Below are 18,588 nucleotides of genomic sequence, written 5' to 3' on the forward strand. Positions count from 1 at the left end.
GTTTAATAAAAAATGGAATAGACAGGGAGAAATAGTGCTCCAATTTGAAGAAGATAAGATTAAATAAAATGAGTTAAATGTAAATGGAATAGATGCCTATGAATATTGGTTGCATTTGGGATTGATGGTTGCCAGGGAAGTTAGTAGGCTCTATTCGTAATACTGGTAGTACAACCTCCTACCCCCTACGCTGTGATGGAGCCAGGTGGGTAGGATGTAGGTGCCAGTTAAGAAATTGACTACAATCTGCAAATAACCACTCTGGGGAGTGCCTGTTTGTCCATCTAACCATTGCACATTAAGCTAAAAGGTTTGAATTGTGCAAAACTTTTTTCAAGGTCAGGGTGTAGATGAGGTAGCATTTCTCCCCTTTGCCAGTTCTAACTGATTACTTGGCCAATCACAAGCATTTGCATGTTTCTGACCAATGAAACCAACTACTCTGGTCTGCTCTTCCCTCTTTCATTTTGTGAGGATAGCCTTGTGCCAAAAGAAGTTTGGAGGTCTGTCCTGCTTCATGCTACTCTGTTCTAGAGATGTGCACAGACACCTGTGTTTTGGTTCTAAATCATCATCGTGGTTTGGGTTTGGTTTTGCCAAACCCACCTTCCAATGTTTTGCTTTAGTTTTGACTTTGGATTTCTTTACAAACTGCTGTATATAGCTAAAATTATGTAACTTGGCCCTGTTTTTGTTCCAACAGTTTCATTAACATCAATAACATTAATTTTCAGTCATTTCCAGTCATTTTTGACCACCTCCAAGCATCTGAAATAATGAGAGAGGGGCTTAAATGCAATCCAAAATATGCAAGATCCGGTTTTTAGATCTGAGTTCCAAACCTGATGAGAAGACCTGACTCGGAAATTTCTAAAGCAACCCCAAGATTATCCGAGCCAGAACCCCAAAGTTCAGATGTGTTCAGTTTTAAACCAAACCAAACTGCTCATCTCTACTCTGTTCTTTACAGACTGAGCTGAATATACCTAATAATGATTATTCAACAGTGGGGGCCATCTGGTCAGCTTGGATAGTGATATGAAATTATTTTCTCCTCTTTTCACCACACAACTAATATCACTCATCTGGACATAGACCTGAAGCCAGATATGCCAAGGACAGAACGCACATCACCTACTGAAGGTTTGTTACCATCAGGAGTAGTAATGATCATTTCTAAATGCACAACATGGTGGGCAGTGCAAATTTAACTTTTTCGTGCACCTTTTAAATGAATGCACTCTATTTTATGCAACATGTATGAAGTAGAGATGAGTGGTTTGGTTTTGGCTCTAATCATCCTGCCAAGTTCGGATCTCAGAACAAAGCAAAACATTATCATTCACAGACAAAACATTATCATTGTCCCGTGAAAGATGACCCTTTGCCTTATTTTGAAATCTGAACTTGGCGGTAAGATATGAGCCAACACTGCTCATCTCTAGTATGAAGCTTATGTTTCACAATGACAGTCTCTGCAGGGGTGCAGCATTTAATATGATGAGGGGAGCTAGGTGGATATCTTTATGTATGGTGCTCTAGATACATTGTTTATAATAATAATAATAATAATAATAATAATAATAATAATAATAATAATTGGGTCATTGAAAACTAAATAAATGCAGACGGGTCATATGTTTTATGTGATTCATATTAATCACACATGCAAAAAAATAATCTTGTTTTGCAGGAAAATATATTAAAATTAGGGATGTGCAGGCTCGGATAGGTTCTAATTTTCCCGACAAGTTCAGATTTTTTCCAGCCAAAAATTGGGTCTCAGAAAGAGGCAAAACGTCATCTTTCATGGACAAACATCATCTTCCATGGACTTTTGTCCATGGAAGCTGATGTTTGTCCATGAAAGATGACGTTTTGCCTCTTTCTGAGACCTGATTTTTGGCGTGAAAAATCCAAACTTGGCGGGAAAATTTTAACCTATCCGAGCCTGCACATCCCTAATTAAAATGTTATATAATAGCTGGACAGAGGCTTTTATGGGGATATTGCCAGGTTTGCAGGTGGATGCAGAGTATTTATTTTGTGTTACATGACAAGAGAAGGAGCATGTTGGATGGCATTCTAGTGCTATGTGCACATTATCTGGCAGTGATGCACATTGAGCCAATCGTTTGGACAGTACAGGGTCATAAGAAGGTTTGTGTGAGTGGTGCTGTCACCCGTGGCACAAAGCTTTGGGTGTGGCACCATCACTGCCCCACAGCACCTGCATTTGGCTTGCAGGGTGTCAGGAATGGCATACTGTACCCAGTCACTCACTCAACAACTTGTACAGCCTCTTGTCATGTGTTCAGGAGGTGGGGTTGGAACAAGGCCCAAAACTGCCCTCCTCTATAACTTGGATTGAATTAGATAGCTAGAAACTTCCCAATGGCCCCTAAGCATATTTTCAGCATCAGCAAGGGCATTACAACATATATACATGAAGATATATATATATATATATATATATATATATATATATATATATATATTTAAAGTGTATCATATGCATTTTCAAGTTAGAGTTGCATTACATTGATGCACTGCCGTTGATTACAATTTCTGAATGAATAGCGGCTGAGTGTTGGATTGAGCTGATAATAACCACATTTCAACTAATCAAAGTGAAGGCATTCTCTTTGGTTATTACTGACAAGCTGATGAAAAAATTAGCATAACTCAATCATACTCTCACATTTTCTAAACTCTCATCCTATTACATTCTTCCCATAGTGTAGGGGGATCAAGTACCAACCAATCAGCTCCTGTTTTTTCAAACACAGCCTGTAACATGATATTTTGGAGCTGAAAAAAATGGGAACTTTACTGTCCAAATACCATCTGCCTTCCTTCCAGTATGTTTTAAACATTCAAGTAAAAATTATGCCTAAAAATTAGAGATGAGCGGTTTAGAGTTGGTTCGGATCTTCCCACCAAATTCGGATCTCAGAACCAGCAAAATAGACATCTGTCACAGACAGCTGTGCAGCAATGTTCGTGAAAGGTGATGCTTTGGCGCGTTTTGAGAACCAAACTTGGCAGGAAGAGCTGAGCCAAAAACAAACTGCTCATCTCTAGAAAAATATATTTGTTTTTCTTCTTGTGCCACCTATTTTTAGAATCTGATTTGATATACTCTGAGCAACTTCTTGCTATGTCACTCTAAGCTCACCAAATCCCTCACATAACAACCTAGATTTAATTTTTTACTTCTGTGCTTGCATTTGCCACTTGACAGTGGATGCTGTGTGGGTCATTCTAGTTCTGAATATATGGTGTTGAATGAAGTAAACTGGAGTGAGAAGAGTTGAGACAAAGGGGAGAACCAAGGAGGTTGGTACAACAAGTGAAGTTAAAATAGTAAATAAATATATTGCACAAGGAGAAGGTTGAAAGGTCTAGGAAATCTTACTTTTAGAATCTATAATGGCTACTGTTAGTCATTTTGAAGTTTACTGTATATGACATATTCACATTTATTGTGCTCTAGACTTAATTATACAAAACACTAACATTTTATTTACTAAAGGAAACATCCTAACAAATATTGTTATGTTCTCCCTCTGATTAACTGCTCTGTGCAGCTCGAACATCATTCATTATTTGATTTAATACTTCTTTGTATGTGTTTCATGTTTTTTTTCAAAGACATAATACATCTTGTGTCTGATGATACACTGCAAACATTAATTAACCACAGAAGGCACTCTCATTAGACTTCTTAATTTTAGAATAAAAGAGACCATGTGCGATTTGTGGTTTTTGATCAAAGAAACATTTAATGGGTTTGATAATGTCTTCCATATTATCACAGAAATTATTAGTGGTTTGTATGGAATTTCCAAAGATCTGTCTGGAACAATTTATATTGTCTGTATTTTTAAGCTGTAGCTTTATTTTGACATACAGTATATCTTCCTATTTGACAACATGCAAACAGGTGGGGGGAAATATACCCAACATCCTTTTTTAATTTTGAGGAATTATATCATTGATTTGACTGGCTTTGAGCTTATGAATGTCTGGTTTAACAAAAGATAATTTATGTCATTATCTTGTTAATGATTCAGGAGATGTAATATGTTTCATCATAATGCCAGATTTCCTTGTCTTAACTTAGAACTATCGTGTGTCTGGGTTATGAAATGTTATATTTTGTTTTTCCACATATAAACAATGTATTTGTGCTAATCTGAGCTAAGAATTTCTAATTTAAAATAAGAGTATTAATCATTTGATATTTTGACTCAATGGATACTGCAAAACAAATGACATATACTGTATAAATCAGGGACATGTATGTAGACAAATGCAAACATGAAAACAAATAGTACAGTAGGGTGGAAGAGAGAGGTAATGTGAAAAGGGCACATCTGAGACAATAGTGGTGAGTGTGGCTAAGATGGGACCATAGGACAGTAGGTATGTTTACCTGTGTGAGTAGTGTAGGTAGGTGTAGGGGCGGTCCTAATGAAAAGATATTGTAGGTTTTAGAGAGCATTTAAAAGAGAGCATTTTTAAATCAGAAATTATATGTGGTTGTAAGAGATGAAGTGACAAATGTCAGAGGTAGATTTAAAATGACATGAGAGTTAAGGGTATAGAGATTTACAGAGAGGTACGTGGGTGTGGAGCAGTAAGAGGGAAATATCAGCCTTGCCACAGCATTTACATGCAAATATTAAATTGAAACTGTACCAGATGGGTAAAGGGCAATGTTCTCTTTAATATTTAGCTGTATGTGGAAGAAAATATCTTCTTTGCAATTATTAGATCTGAATTTAGAGTTGTGCATCATGACGAACCAGATAGAGAAGAAATGGGCAGGGGTGTAATGTCTAGGCAGTGAGGGTAAAACAAAAACACAAATAATGCAAAAAAAAAGTAATTTAGATGGGATCAATATTCTGTAATAACTATATAAAAGTAGTAAAATAATTAATAAATAAAAACTTGACTTAAGGTACACGGCTGCAATAAGCCGTGACTCTCTAGTGTTAAAATATAAATAGCTGACTTTACAGGTTTCCTGAACATTTTCTAGATAAAGAGTTCTTCAAGCAATAATGTTCTGACTTCACTTAGATGTAAAAAAAAAAATAAGCAAAACAATGAGTTTTGGAACATGGTGAGTGCAGTGGTAACTTCTGTCCTGTGAACACTACATCCACCCAAGATACTTTTATAGTCTCTTTATGAAATCAGACCCTCAAAATAATTTTTAATTATCTTTTGCATAATCTGTTTTCACCACTCCCTTGAACAGATAAAGACTAATAATAATAATAATAATAATAATAATAATAATAATAATACATGATAAGGGTGCTCTGCTGTGCTTTTAGGGCAGAGGACAATAGAGGATATATTGAGCTTTACGTGTTCATGGCAGAGAGACAGTTGTTCAATGAGATAGTAGAGATGAGGAGATGTCAGAGGAGAAGAGGTATAGTTGGGTAGCATCAGGGTAGAGGCTGTAATTATAGATAGGATTAGGTAGTTAGTTCACCAAGACAAGATCTGCACAAAGAGAAAAGCAGATAGCCAACAACACAGCCTTCTGGGACCCGAACAGTTAATGAGAGAGAGAGTGTAGGATGTACCAGAAGTAGAGATGCTGAAAAATGTTTGGATATGTGAACCAGGAAAGAAAGAAAAAATAACCAGCATACAAAGCACAAACAAAGCACTAAAAAAATGTATATACTTATATGTAACATTTTGCATTAGAGCAAGCATATTAATGGGTATTTAGATGTGGTTCAAACCAGTGGCGTAACTATAAATTTTGCTCCCCCATGCAAAAAAGTTTCAGGCGCCCCCACGCCCAAAGATCAAACACACCCAAAGACTTAGTTTAAGGTGTGCATTTACATGATACAGCAACGTGCCTAACACATTATGCCACACAGCAATGCCCCTTACACATGCCACACAAAATTGCCACATATAACACATAATGACATACAGTAAAGCCCTTATAACAAATTTATGCCATTCTGTAATGCCCCTATTTCACATTATGCCACATTGTAATGCCACATACAACACATTATGCCACACAGTAATGCCACATACAACACATTATGCCACACAGTAATGCCTCTTACACATTATGCCACACAGTAATGCCCCTAATAGCACATTGTGCACACAGTAATGCCCATTACATCCCACCCTGACAGATCTACTTCACCAACCCTCCTCTCTGCTCCTGCCAGTCTGTCACCTCAGCTCAAGACAGGTTGCACAGTTTTTATGTCCATGTAGAACCAGATTATTGGGAACGTAGTTTATAACCTGTAAACTGTGTGTATCAAGTTAGTGCCCCTTAGGGCGACTGCACCCCCTGCACCCTCTGTAGTTGTGGGAGTTCCGCCACTGAGTGGCGTAACTACTGCCCCCGTCACCCCCAAGCTACCCAGCGCCTCCAAGCCACCGCGGGGGCTGTGGTAGCAGAAGTTGCACCACTGGTTCAAACTACAATCTTCTGTGTACATTTTAATATTACAAGTAGTGTGGTGACTGCACATAATTTTATTTCTTTGTATATTCTGTTTTTATTGAAAGAATCAATGCATACACTTTTGCAAAACATGAACAAAGTTACAAAGCCACCAAATCTCAATGCAGTGAGATATAATAATATAGCTAGACATAGATAAGTAGGGAAAGTCAAAATAGTTACAGATCATAAGATCATTTCTCTATCAAAAACATTTCCAAAAATAGTGTGCATTTCCACCTTCATAAAATAAAGAAGAGGAAGAAAGATTGGGAAGAAGGTTAATGGATGTGAGACCGTAACTGAGTAAGCACCTATAGAGGGAAATAAAAAAGGATAAGCTAAAGCAATTTGTTGGTAATAAGTCAATTCGTTCTACTCAGGGTAGAGATATTGGCCCTCATTCAGAGGCAGTCAGTGGATGCAAGCGGTCGCTCAGAAACTGGGCGGCCGCTTGCGTCCTGACTGGCCACCTCTGTTTCAGTTGTTAGGCTGTGGGTTAACACCCACAGCTCTAGTGACCGCTAGGGTGATGGTCGCGTTGGTCATTGACCATCGCGACCATCCGGGCTTACGACGAGACCCTAGGGTAGGGTCTCACTTGTCGTAAGCCCCGGAGAGCTTCTGGCTCTGTCAGAGCCAGAAGCTCTCCACTGACATCACTAGTGATGTCAGTGGGGCCTCCCCCAAATGGCAGGCATTCCCATGGGACCGCCTCCATTTGGGCTGCCATCCCCCGGCCCGCCTTCCAAATGGGGCGTGCTGTCAATCAACATCGACAGCTCGCCCCCTTTGGAAAGAGATCCACTATGACCGGCGCTGTCGGTCATAGCGGGTCTCACGCATGCGCACGAAGGAGCCGGCTCCCTCGTGCGCATGCGCACTAGACAAACATCGAGGCGGCCGTGCAGTCGTAGACCGTACGGCCGCCTCTGAATAAAGCCCATAATCTTTATATTCATTCGTATTCTTATATTCAAAGCAAGGAAACCGGTGGCCGTGAACTCAGATACTCTATCTATTGACGCTAAAATTAAGTCTTCCATTGTCATATAATAGTCAATTCTAGAAAACCAAACTTTGCATAGTAGGTACAATTGCACATGCTGCATTGCTTAGATGTCGTAAAAGAGATTTTTTGTATTTTGATAGCGATAGAGGAGAATGGTTCAACAACCAAAAAGCTGGATCTGTGGGAACAGGGGTAGCAAGAATGTATTGGAAAATTGCTATACCATCATCCCAGAAAGGGTTAAGAAGAGGGCAGCTCCACCAACTATGCAGTAGGGATCCCAGTGTGTTCAAACATATCCAACACTTGACAGAGACCGAGGGGTACATCACATGTAAAAGGGGTACATCACATGTCTATACCAAAATGTAATAATTTTATATTGGATTTCTCTACTTTGGACACCAACTGAGCTGTTGATAGCTTTAAGAAATATGTTTTGCAGTTGTTATCCGAGAGGGACAGCCCTAAATCTCTCTCCCAGGTTAATACAAAAGGAAGGGGGGGTTGAGAGACATAATGCTGTAACAATTTATATAGGGTTGAGACCATATATACAGGATTACAAGGGGCAACTCAGAGTCTCTCAAATGGTGTTAATTCTTGGGATGCTTGTGTGAGTCTAGAGACAGAATGAAGGAAATGACTAGCTTGTAAAAATATCCAAAAGTCCCTCTGAGGAATATTCCATTTAGTTCTGATGTGGGAAAATTGCTTCACCTCCTTAGAAGTTACCAGCTGGCCGACCCTAAAGAGCCCCTCAACCACTCATCCAGAGAAATGAGAGAGGCTTAAGCCAGGAGAAAAATCAGGATTGGCTAAGAAGGATGTTAAAGGGACGAGTTCTGAGGTTATATAGGGTAAATGACGTAGGACTCTCCAAGAAGAGAGGGTGGGTGAAATAGTTGGGTGTGTGAGAAGCGGTGGGGAGCCAAGGAAAGATCTCAGGATATTGCTGGGTATATACTCCTTCCAGTTCTACCCATTGCTTAATGCCCTGGCTCCTAGTCCAATCCAGAACCCTGTTTAATAAGACCGCATAATAATAATTTTTAATATCAGGTAATTGAAATCCACCAAAACAGACAGACCGTTTCATGATGGTGTGTTTAATTCTGGGTCTCTTACAAAACCATGTTGGATCAGGAGTTGAATGGAATGGAACCAGGAGTCCAGAACATGTATCGGTAAAGCATGGAGGATATAAAGCAATTTGGGGAGAGTTTTCATCTTAATGATGTTTATAGTTGCTTTAGATTCCACCTGCTATAATCTGCATGTAGCACTTTTAGAAGTGACTGAAAATTTAAAGGCACTAACTGAGTCAAATCACAGGGTAGTTTGACTCCTAAGAAGGTTATGTGCGAGTTCTGTGATGTAAAATGGAAAGAGCACTTCAGCCTGGCTATAACTGGGGGAGGAGTTGAGATATTGAGGGCACATGATTTAGACATATTGATCTTAAAGTTAGAGAGTTTTCCAAATCTGTCCAACTCATACATAAGGTGAGGAAGAGAGGTATCAGGCTATGAGACTATGGCCAGGAAATCATTGGCAAACATGGCTAGTTTACACCCCATATCACCGAAAGAAAGCCCATGAATACAGTTGTTTGCCCTAATTGATCTAGCCAACGCTTCAATACATAGGACGGAAATTAGTGGGGACAGTGGGCACCCTGTCTAGTCCCATTTCCTATGGAGAAAGGGTCGGAAAGGAAACCATTCACCTGGACTCTGGCAGTGGGTGACCTATAAAGGGCCATAATCATATGAAATGCTTGATGACCTAGCCCGCGGGATGTGCTCCAGTACCGACCCCATAAAACTCCAGCTAACCCTATCGAATGCTTCTGTAGAGAGCAAAATAGTAGGAATATGACCCCTAGATGCTAAATGAATCAGACTTAAAACCTTAGTGGTGTTGTCCCTTGCCTCTTGGCCAGAGACAAGCCCCACCTGATCATTATGTATCAGGGAGGGCAAAAGAGCATTCAGCCTGTTCACCATTAACTTTGCAAATAGTTTAAGATCTACAATCAACAGGGAGATAGGTCTATAGCTAGAGCACATCGAGGGGTCTTTACCCTGTTTAGGAATCACTGTTACGTGTGCATCCAGGGATTGAAAAGAAAAATTAGTGTCCGCTGAGATGGAGTTAAAGGTCAGGAGAAACCTAGGCTCCAGGATGTCTTTAAATGTTTTATAATATACCATAGTAAAGCCATCTGGGCCCGGGCCTGGGCTCTTGCACGAAGGCGTGGAGGAGATAGCAAGTTCCAATTCCTGTAGAGTGAAAGGTCTTTCCAAGGTTTCACGGTCAGGCAGTGGAAGTGTGGGATAAGCTACAGCTTCCAAGTAGTCCTTAACCATTATATGTATGAAGAAGGGTTCACGGCAGTCGGGGCTTTATTTAAATTATATAGGGTCGAGTAGCACCTTTTAAAACAAGACGCCATTTCAGGGGTTTTAAAATGAAAAGAGCTTTTTTCATCTTTCATGGCACTAACAAACGAGGTCACTCTCTGGGTTCTAAGTGCTTGTGCCACCAAATGATATGGCTTGTTACCCCATTGGTAATATTTATGACCACACATGCAGATGGAAATCTGGACATTATCAGAGTATTTTTTTCAGTTATGTGCAGGCCTCCTACAGCTCTACATATGTCTCCCCCGACAGCGAGGACTTGAGGACTTGTGTGAAGTCTCTAATGAGTGAATTAATGTAGCAAATTGGTTATACATATAATTTTTTGTTTTTTTATATGAGAGCCAAGTTGAATAAGTTTGCACCATAGGACACACTTATGTGCTTCCCATAAGGTAATCTTGGAAATCTCGTCTGAATTATTTATGGAGAAGTAGTCATAGAAAGTCTTGAAAATTTCATCCATGTAACAAGCATCTTGCAACAAGGACTCATTCAAGTGCTATGTTCACTAACTGGGAAAATGAGGCAGAACCGACAGAGTCATCAACACCAGGGCATGGTCTGACCAAGTGATCGAACCAATAGATGTGTCTAGAAGAAGTGGGAGATATCTATGGTTTAAAAACAAATAGTCGAGTCATGTGTATCCTTGAAATAATCACGTCCTGTCGGATGGAGGACCCTCCAGGAATTGGCCAGCTGGAGATCACGGAAAAGCTTTGTATCCTTACTATATTTTCCCTTAGAAAATCTGGGGGTATTAGCAGAAGTATCAAGAGATGGGTCTAGAATCCAGTTAAGGTCCCCTCCTAACACAACAATTCCTATGAGGAGAGATTCAAAATGTAAAATATGGGAATGAAGAAAAGAGGCCTGATCCTGGTTAGGGGCACAAATTGCTACAAAGGTGTAGTTCTGGTTATAGATTTTACAGTTTAAAATAAGTATCCTACCTGGGACAATTCTATGTACAGAAAATTCTGAGATATGTAGGTTTTTAGAAAACAATATCACTACACCTTTTTGCTTTCTGGGGTATTATAATAAAATGCTAGCGGATAGCATCTGTTAGGGATGGGCTATGTGTAGATATTTTAAAGTGTGTCTCCTGAACTAATGCAACATCAACCCTGGCAGCCCATAGGGATGTAAGCATTGTGGACCTTTTCTCTAGGATATTAAGTCCCCTTGCATTAATCGAGTATATTTTGAGTTTACCGGGGAGAGTCATGGCAGCCACAATGTAAGTGGGTAAGCTTTGGCTCCCAAAATGGTTATGGACGAAAGAAAAAAAAGAAAGAAAATAGGGATGAGGAGGGGAGAAGGGTAAGACAAGAAATTCGGGGGAAAACCATAACAATGATACCAAACCCATTGTCGGGAGACTGGTACACCAGGTAACCAGAATCACAATAGGCATGATTGCCAGGTGTGGGGTGAGGGAGTCACAGTGAAAAGGCTAATTTTTAAGAAATATGCAATAAGAATTAAAGAAAAAACATTGTGTGACACATAACACAACCTAAATGCACCTAAGAGGCAACAACATATAGGAAAAGCACTTCAGTCTAGGTAATATGACAGATCAAAACTGGTATATATACCAATCAATACTTGAGCATTAAAATAAGAAATTAGATAAATCTCACCAGCAACTGACATGGGAGAAATCCAACCTCTAAGAGGAGAAAATTAGTCAGGTAACATCCGCATTTGAAGAAGTCAGTAAGACATGGGATCTCCTGCCAGGGGAGATTATATTCAGCCCATTGGGGAAGCTGCAGCTCAGGTAGATCAAACTCCCAGTTTGGTATCTCAATCTTTGGTAAGCCGAGTCCAGAGCAGAATGAGGAAAGATCAGAAGATGAGGTCAGGGAGTGCAACTTACCATCAGAGGAGACCTGCAGGATAAAGGGGAAGCCCCACGTCTACTTCAGTTGAAGTTTGCGGAGTTCATCCATTACAGGTTTGTGGGAATTCCATTGTTGGAGGGTATGCCAAGACAAATTCTGATAGTTATGGAGCTCCATCCCGTCCAACCGTTGGACCTTTCGCATAATATTCTCTTTTTGCAAACAGTAGTGCAGATGGCAAATGACATCACATTGGCGATCAGCAGGAAATCCTCTCAGTTTAAATGCACGATGAGCTCTTGAAAAAGTGATGAAATCATTCGGATAATTTCCCAGGATATCATTAAATATTTTGGTGAGGGCATCCACCAGGCCTGTTTTGGGCACATCTTCAGGGAGACCCCTAACCTGTATGTTGTTTCTCCTTCCCCTATTATCGAGGTCTGCCATCCTCAATTGCATTGAGCAAATCTATTTTTTTTAGCAGAAATGATGTCCTCCAAAGAGGTCATAAATATATCTGTCGAGTCTTGACGTTCTTCTAGGGACGATGTATGGTAAGATAGATTTGAAATATCTCATCAGATGGTGGCTAGTTCTTGACGGATAGTATCTTGTAGATCTTGTTTCGTGGGTAAAGTTTTCATAAAGGAAAAGATTTCCTGAAAATCTCTGTCTCTCTTAGAGGAAGAATGGCCTGGGTCCTCGACAGATGGTGACATCGGGGAACTGGAGGAGAAGAGGAAGGACTAGAAGCTGAGAAGTTCTTGACAGGCCTGGGTGGGGTGGGTTGCAGAAATGGCCGCATAGCTGCCTGCGACAGGTACTCTTTTTGAAGAGGTGTGTTACCTTTTTAAAAAGGTTTTTTATTCTTGACCATAATGAAGCAAAAGAAAAGAAAATCAAAAGATAGCAGAGGTCAAAATTGGTGTCATCAGGTTACATATACATCACAGCATTAATGGCCCATCAGACAGTGACTCCGAGTGGTCTGGCATTAATAATACATCAGGACACTGCAAGCCATTTGGTTAGGAACAGTCACATAGTTACCCTCTGAGTTTAATCAGAACTTGGTGGTGGGTATACAGTAAAGTATTGGTAAGAGGGCCGTGGAAGTCAAGAGGTGCTGCAGCAGCCTATTGATCTGGTAAATACTTCTCAGTTAGGTGCCACAGAAAATGGCCACCACAGGAGACCTCACTTCTCAGCTTATCACAAACTCTTGACAGGGGTATCAGCATGGGCAGGCTCCTGTATGGGGACAGGTGGTGTCTGGAGGACTCAAGGCCACCAATGGCAGTATAGTTGCAGCTCTCGTGACCCCCTCGTGGAAGCCTGGTAACGTCCACTGGAATGCTGTAAAAATCTAGGCCCCGACTGGACGAGGAGGGGAAGGCTGCAACCCGTGGGAGTAATCAGAGTCACTCCATGGCTCTGCAGCTCCACCCCCTCGATTGCTGACAGGACACAGAGGTAGAGGAAGGTAAGCAGTAGCCGCCGCTGCCCTCTATGTCTCCCAGCGTTGCCGACAGGGACCGCCAGAATGGGAGCTCTGTGATGGCGCGTCCTGCTCCTTCAGCTGCCAGGCCATGCCCCTGCACATAACTTTAACTGCATTTTAATGAAGAATGAAAACAGATCATAGACAATATACTAGCTAAATTAAAACATATAAATGATCATTCAGTTCACCCTATAGAAGTAAAACAATTTAACTATATATATATATTTATATATTATCATTTATTTATATGGCGCCACAAATGCTCCACAGTGCCTTACAAAGTACATAAACAAGTTGTAGATAAATGACTTACAGGACAATACAATACAGGACCAGGTCATGGATAATATATATTGCTACATTAGTGACCATAACACCCAGATAAGCAACAGAGCATAAGCAACCAAGTGTTAGGTGCCCTAGTGGTGAATAAGAAGTAGATGAAACTAAAGTAGGGAGAAGCACAAGAGGGTAGAGGGCCCCGCTTGTAAAAGATTACATTATAAAAGGGGGAGGAAGACAAACAGGGGTGACATAGATGGAGTAGATGGGGAGGAAGGAGCATGTAACAGGGAATTAAAATGATAGCTGGAAGGCTTTGTTGAAGTAGTGGGTCTTAAGAGACCATTTGAAGGACTGCAAAGAGGTGGAGAGTCTGATGGGGAGAGGGAGAGAGTTCCAGAGGTGGGGAACAGTGCAGGCAAAATTTTGGAGGCAGGAGTGGGAGGAAGTAATCAGCTGGCATGAAAGGCGACATGCATTAGTTGAACAAAGAGAGTGGAGAGGAGAGCGAAAGGAGATAAGATCAGAGATGTATATGGGAGAAGATTGGGTGAGGGCTTTGTAAGTGAGGGTGTGAACCTTAAATTGGGTTCTAGAAGGGAAGGGGAGCCAGTGGAGGGCTTGTAGGAGAGGGGAGGCAGATGTAGAGCATTTGAAGAGGAAGATAAGCCATGCAGCAGCATTAAGGATAGACTGGAGAGGAGAGAGATGGGATTTGGGGAGGCCAGATAGGAGGAGGTTACAGTAGTCCAATCTGGAGATGACCAGTGAGTGTATGAGGGTTTTTGTAGCATCCTGGGTGAGATAGGGTCTGATCTTAGAAATATTTTTGAGATGGAAATGACAGGACTGTGAAAGGTTCTGGATATGTGGTTTGAAGGAAAGGGATGAGTCCAGGATAACTCCAAGACAGCACACTTTGGGACTAGATGAGATAGTTATTCCATCAATTGATAAAGAAATAGTGGGAAGTGAGCTTATGTGGGAGGGTGTCTTAGACATATTAAGTTTAAGAAATCACTGGGACATCCAGGAAGAGATATCAGAGAGACAGTTGAGATACGAGTCAGACGAGAGGTGGAGAGATCAGGGGAGGAAAGGAAGATTTGAGTATCATCAGCATAGAGATGATAAAGGAGGTCAAAAGAGCTGATGAGTTCACCTAGAGAGGAAGCATAGAGGGATAATAGGAGAGGTCCAAGAACAGAACCTTGGGGAACACCTACTGTAATAGGCTGTGGGGGGAAGAGGAGTCATGAGCGGAAACTGACAAAGATCGGTCAGAGTGGAAGGATGACAGCCAGGAGAGGGCAGTGTCACTTAGACCAAGGGAGTGAAGGATATGCAGCAGGAGAGTGTGGTCCACTGTGTCAAAAGCAGCAGAGAGAGTAGTGGCCTTTGGATTTGGCAGCAAGGAAGTTTTTGCTGACTTTCGTGAGTGCAGTTTCAGTGGAGTGGAGAGAACTGAAGCCTTACTGAAAAGGGTCAAGGAGGGAGTGGGATTGAAAAATAGCAGTAAGGTATTTGTATACAATCCGCTCAAGGAGTTTGGAAGCAAAAGGGAGGAGAGAGATGGGTCGTAGTTAGAAAGAAGGTTAGGATCAAGGGTAGGTTTTTTAAGAATGGGGAGACAAGGGCATGCTTGAATGCAAAAGGAACAGTGCCTGATGAGAGGGAGAGGTTAATGAGGTGGGCAAGATTGAGCAGGCAGAAATAGAGAGGAAGCAGAGGAGGCGGGAAGGGATAGGATCAAGAGGGGAGGTGGAAGGGGGGAGGACTGGATGACTTCCTCTCCAGATACAGGGGATAAGGATGTTAGAGTTGGTAAAGTTGATGGGGAGGGGTGATCTGGGAAAGGAGAAAGTGGAGAGCTGGGGGACTGACATATTGAATTATTTTTAGATGTAAAATAGGTAGCAAAGTCAAGGGCAGAGAGCAAGGAGGGGAGATGGTGGGGAGATGAGGAGGGGCTGGGCGAAGGAGGGAGTTGAAAATGGTGAAGAGACGCTGGGGATTAGAGGACTGAGAGGAGATGAGGATCTTGAAATATGACTGTTTAGAGAGGGAGAGAGCATCACTATAGGATGAGAGTATAAATTTGAAATGGAGAAAATCTGCCTTAGAGCATTATCTTCTCCACTGTCGCTCGGAGGTTCCTGAACACTTTTGCATGTATTTGGTGCATTTGGAATGCCAGGGTTGGGGAGTAGATCTGCGAGTGTGAGTAGTGATCACCGAAGCAACAGAGTCCAAAGCAGAAGTAAGGGAGGCATTGTATAGGGAAGTGGCTTGATCATGGCAGGAGAGAGAGAGGATAAGGGAGTGAAGTGAGTCAAGCAGGTAAGAAAAGGAAACTGTGTCGATAGCGTCAATGTGACGCTTAGTGATGGTGGCTTTTGGAGGTAGAAGAGGGGAAGTAGAGAGGGACAGGTTAAAAGAGAGAAGATGATTGTCAGAAAGTGGGAAAGGGGAATTGGAGTGATCAAAAATATCACATCGATATGAATTAGCAGCTCCACCATTTTGTGAGTGACAGCAATCTCACTCTGTGAGATTGCTGAATCTGCAGTTAACCAAATGGTGTCATGGCATACCATATCTATATTGCGCAAGGAACACATCCATTAAGGCGTCAGCCTTAATGATCGTAATTTCATTGCTTTTTTTAGTTTGAGTGGCAGAAGTTTTTGTGAAATAGCAGATCATGCCTAATGAAGCCTTAATGGGACATGTAAAACCGTAAGGTTTTTTCTCTATGGAATTTAATTGCTTTTTTTTATTTATACATATACACATGAGCCAAGTGACATATGAGACATATGAACAGGAATAATCCCAGGGCTGGAGCACTGTACTGTACTAGTGCAAGATGATTTCACTATGTAGAGCACTAAAGGGGTGCAGAAGCTTGAAAAGAGAGGAGAGGAACTGAGGCAGTAAAAGAGCCAGTGAAATGTTCTTAGACAAATAGTTACTGACCTTACAAACTGCAAGTCAAACTAAAATAAGCCAAAATCTCACAGCTTCCATGGCCTTGTCTTTTTCAAACTGCTGATGTACCAGGCAGGAAACCCTCAGTGCAGCTTCAGGCAGGAGATAGGTTAAAGGTGTCCATTCCCTCTATCCAAGTATCCTGAGCAATATAAAGCAACCCATGTCCAGCATCATCACTTACTTGAGGAGGATGAATAGGTTGGAGTTGCAGAGCATAGTATCTGAGCCTATTTCCAGCCACAGATATCCTCAAGTGCCAGTGAGGGAAAGGAGTCACCAGTGCTGACTGCCAGGTGCCAGCGCAACAGCTGGCAAACAATGACACATCTTACAGCCAAAAGGTTAGGCCACACCCCGGGGGTGTCCTCAGCCCCTGTTCCAGCCGGGTGCTGCTCAGAAGCCTCCATCTGTATCAGTGTCATCCTGCTCACCTCACAGCAGCCCATACGGTTTAATTTTATTGTAGGGAGTGATCATGTTAAGCTGGCCACACATCAGATCAACTTTCCTCCAACCATCCAACTGACCAACCATCCAACTTGTCTGTCCAACTACAATGGTGCCCCACACATCTAACAAACTTTACATCCAACCTGTCAGCTTTTCTTTATCAGGCCAGTCAACTTCTGTCCAACTTGTGATGTCACAGTAGTAGACGGCAATGTTAGCCTACTACTGCAAGTTTTAAATAATTTATAAATAAATAAATATTTCTTTAAAAAATTGAACAATGGTATGTGTAGTTATTTATTACTTTTAAACTGGGGGCCCTGTTAACCCCTTAACTGGCTAATATTTGCTCCCAAAATTGTAATTTTGTATATTATATGTAAATAGATACTATTTGGGCCTAATTCAGTAAAATATTACAAAAAAATATATTTATACAGTTAAAACATAATGATGGTGATATATATATATATATATATATATATATATACGGTATAAATATATATATATATATATATATATCCTAATACATCATATCTTTTTAACTGTAGTAAGCAAAGGTTGCAAGAGAGAGGTGTGGGGGCAATATATGGCCATGCAGGGTATCATACATTATATGGACAGGATGTAAGGCACTATATAGGCCTGATTCAGAGATGGACAGAAATGCAAACACAGCTGCTTACTCTCACACCTTACAAAGTATACCCGAGCATAGGGACACCCACTGCTGCCTTTTCATATCTGTATGACAACGTGCAACAGCGTAAACATCTGTAACATCAACGCACATCGAGAAGTCATGCAGCATGTAAGTCTGACCAGCCACAAACACTGCAGCCCTCCTGACATGCAGAGAGCTCTCATGCTTAATGGGAGATCGCAATAACTAATTTGGAATCAGTATGATCAGGTGTCCATGTTTTATTGCACACCTAAAGGAAAGGAGACACCTTCAGTCTGGACAAGCACCCCTCCCTTATTGATCTAAAAGCATGGAGTCTGGTATTGTATATGCACACTAGTAATAGGCACAATTTTAGGTAAGTCCTAAAAGCTATATACTGTAGTGCAACTTTTGGTTATTTTGGGGGCGTGGGTCCTCTGGATTGCTTTGGTTGGTCTGCTTCAGGGCATCGCATTCTAACACATTCATTCTTTTTTGCACTAATTTGACATTTACTGTTTGTTTTTATTATATTTGTATTTTCACCTTTCCATGCAGCCATAGCTGCTCTTACCTTTCTTACTTCACATTTCACCTTTCTCATTATAGCCATGCCCTTGGGTGGCTCGGCTGTGCCGATTTACGGGTGTCCTGCACTCTGGATTTGAACCCTAGTATGTTAGGGACCTACCCTAAAGAGGTTACCTGGATATGGTGGTTAGGCCCATAACCTTGGCCATGATTATGCTAAAAACCTCTATTGATTGCAAAATGTTATTGCATAATGTATTTATATATAATCAGTAATTTGGAGTTGTGCACCTGTGATTTGATGTTTCTAGGGTGTCATGTGTGCCTAGGTGACATGAGGTGGTGTCAG

Source organism: Taudactylus pleione, unplaced genomic scaffold (assembly GCF_031769625.1).
Source record: "Taudactylus pleione unplaced genomic scaffold, aTauple2 ptg000041l, whole genome shotgun sequence".
Taxonomy (NCBI): domain Eukaryota; kingdom Metazoa; phylum Chordata; class Amphibia; order Anura; family Myobatrachidae; genus Taudactylus; species Taudactylus pleione.